Genomic DNA, 3,677 nt, shown 5'->3' on the forward strand with positions numbered 1-3,677 from the left:
GTTCTCTTCGATATTGGTAGGTAGGTATACACACCCCCTATAGTATGTTGGTTGACATTTTTGGATAGGTACCTGCGTATCGTTTGGTGTTAGCAAAGCATCTATTCATTATAGTATTCTGCAGTTATATTCTCCTGTAACGTCTACAATGATATTATCATAGTGCGATGTCAGTTCATCTTAACATGAGTGTCTTTCTTTTATTATTTTCATCGGATTCAGTTTCAAATTAGTTTACCGTCGTCGATAACTACTACAAACCTACTACAACTAACTCAAAGTAAATATATTTTTAATTGTTTCTCTCGAAACAAAATATATTGATTGTAAAAATGTTCAATTTTTGTTGTCTGTAATGGCATACGCAACGCAGAAATTTAATTCCTAATGGTTATTATAAGACAGCTTTAATAATATTAGAACGAAATCTTATGCCATAATGTCATCCTATAAAATTATACAAGAGATAGGTATGTTATACTACAGAGTGTTTTTGTGTTCGTTGCTTGGCATCATAAATCCTGAAAATCCCTCGACATTTAATGGAAAACTGCACCAGGTTGACGTCTTGACGGTACATGTTTATTTTTGTTTAAATTATCAGCAGTTCTAAATGTAAAACGTTTTATTTTCTAATCGATTATGGTATTTACATAGTTTAAATATAATATAATATGATATATAGTATATACTATTTATCAAAATGTCCAATGGTTTGTAGTATTTAAAAACTGCACTCATCTAACATAATTATTAATACATTTATGAATGACGTTTAGAATAATTAATAATTTATATTAATTCTATAATTGTTATTTAAAATATCTAATTTGTTATTGCAAAGAATTATATTAAACAATAAATTAATTTGAACGTTCTATTATTTATATTGTTTTATTCTTAAAAAAAAAAAAAACAAACGTTTATTTTAGAATCTCATATTGTATTGATTTTATAATATTTTAATATTTTTTGTGTCCTTTTTTGTCTTTTTATGTGCACACATTTTCGGGGACAAAGAATGCTCAATATGTGTCATGTACTCATGTAGCACCTTTATAGATAGGAAATCGATTCTACGTGGCACTCTGTAGAGGTAATTTTTCTATTTTCTCAGCATTTTGAAGAAATGCCAGCATGCGTGGTTGTAACCCAGCTCCACTCAGAACCATTTTTTTTATGGGATCATTTATTATTGCTTTCAAATTTTACTACAACAAGCCGTACCATTATTCTGAATCAAAATGATTAAAGAAGACAAATGAGTATTCGCCAGGTTTTTGTACACTTGCCTGGCTTCTTTTTAAAGTTGAGGTATTGTATAAACTTATTTTTAACTACCATTATTTAAACCTTGTACAATATTAACTGTGGACATAATACAATTCATATAACTATATATTATTGTATTTGTTTGAATGTAATTAATGATTATTTTGATAATATAGGTAAGAAAATTGCACAGTATATATATGCATGAGGCAAAAGTATATAACTTGCATCAATGTACCTAGAATTTCGAACAAATCAATATACCTATTATATAAGTTTTATGATAATTAATTTAAAAAAGTTAATAAAACCACTCAAATCGTACCTAGTCTAGTTAATGTGGTTTATTTGGAAGTGTATCACTAACCGTTTTTATTTTCGTATCTACTAGGTATGATGTAAGATATTATACTGTTTATCTCCGTTTAAGTTAAAATGTGTTCCATCAACGATCACAACAACAATATACATTTCGAAGACTTCCAATAATTACCGAAATTCAGTATACCGACTTATATTTGTTGGATATCATCATTCTATTTATATTTTTTGATTACAGTTGACATTGCAGCCGGATGTTGTAAAGTACAACAGACTGACATATTTGAACCATTAGAATGAATGTAATCCTCATAGAATGTTAGGGTGATCTATCCATAAAATACTTTTATAACTACTTTTGCCACAGTTGTACGCCTGTAGTCTGTACCTACTTAAAATTCGAATTTGATATTTCGTTACAAGAAGGAATTTACAAATAACATTTAATACATTTTTATTATTTTATTAAAATATATAATTAATGAATATAATACTACCCAATTATAAGTTTGTGGCTCCGATCGTATTACAATTCTAGTATTACAGATGACCACGGTTATAAGTGTAAAACCTTAATTATGCGTCAGAAATTAATGTTTACTTAATATAAATGTTGTTTTACAATTTTATTACCTATCACTAAAATGCTTCAAAAACAATAGTAAATAACATATTATTGTGGAATACAGCTGATGTGCAGGTACTTAAAGGGCAAATAATAGATTAGTACCGACCTAATTAGAAGTTATTAGGCTAATAGGAACTTGACGTTAACTAGTGGACGTACATTTACATTTATTCGTTCAATTTACCGAGCTCACATCTCTAATTGAAATCTATTCGAAAAAGTAAAAATGTATACATAATTGAAATTAATAAAATAGTATATAAAAATTCAAGCTTATAATATAGCCAATTTAGGGCCGTTCTTACAATTTCCGGTTAAGTGTCGGTTAACTATAACCGGCTGATAACAGATTTTATTACCGTCAGAATTCCACTTGTTAAGTGTCCGTTTACTTTAACCGGACATTCTAAGAACGGCCCTTAATGTTATAGCCGTGTGAAACAATAATAATACATCTAAATATACAATTCAAAATATACTTATAATTCTTAACTAGCAGTTCATGGAAAAAAAAAATAAATAATGTAGGTTATAAGTTATTGAGTTGGAGCAATTGATTCAGAGAGATGATATTTAGGCATTATGTATATTATATAATACGTCATTATAGATACGTCTTGTAAGTTATATTGTACTATTATCAGTATATTTGTGAATATTTTATTTGAAATTAAGTATAAATAAATATAAGATTATAAGGTGATAATATTTTAATGAAAATAGAAGTTAAGAAAAAAACGGGTATGTGGATGTCGCTCTGCTGTATAGGAGGTTACAAATGGGTCAATGTATTAAACTTTAATTCCATGATAATATAATATCATTGTATAAGAAAAACGATTCTGAGTGGAGACGGTTTGGCAGTCTGGATATTTTATATTGTTGTTATTTATTATAGCCTGTAAGTTGAATTAATATTATTTTTTTTTATTCGTTTCTATGGTGCTACAGAAAGCGTTAAAATTAAAATCTCGTTTTTAGCGGTTTTTCGTGATATGTCCGTGATTTTTCCCGTGGCATTAAATAACTATTGGGAAAATCTAAAAATGACCTCTCTAAAGTATCGTCTTGATCCAATTTTCTAAAAGATGAGATACTATAATATGTTGAAATCGAAGCACTCCTTCCGGTAGACATTTTATATACAGGATAAAAAATAAAATAAACTCCGTTGTTAAACCACCTCGCTCCGTACAAATCTAAAATGTAGTTGGAAATAAATAAAATTACTGTTTGATAAAAACTGTCAATATTTTAGTTTAAAATAATTTATACTTAACCGGGCCTGGGCATAAACGCGTTAAACAGTTAAAAGTTAAGTTAATTTTAACTTTAAACTTAACTTTTTATAATTTCATTTTCATTAACTTAATTTTTAATTTAACTTATTTTAATTGATATAACTTAATAAATAACGAGTTACTTTTAATAAAATTCAGTTAGGTTAATTTATAAA

This window comes from Acyrthosiphon pisum, chromosome A1, assembly GCF_005508785.2.
Source record: "Acyrthosiphon pisum isolate AL4f chromosome A1, pea_aphid_22Mar2018_4r6ur, whole genome shotgun sequence".
In the NCBI taxonomy this organism is placed as follows: domain Eukaryota; kingdom Metazoa; phylum Arthropoda; class Insecta; order Hemiptera; family Aphididae; genus Acyrthosiphon; species Acyrthosiphon pisum.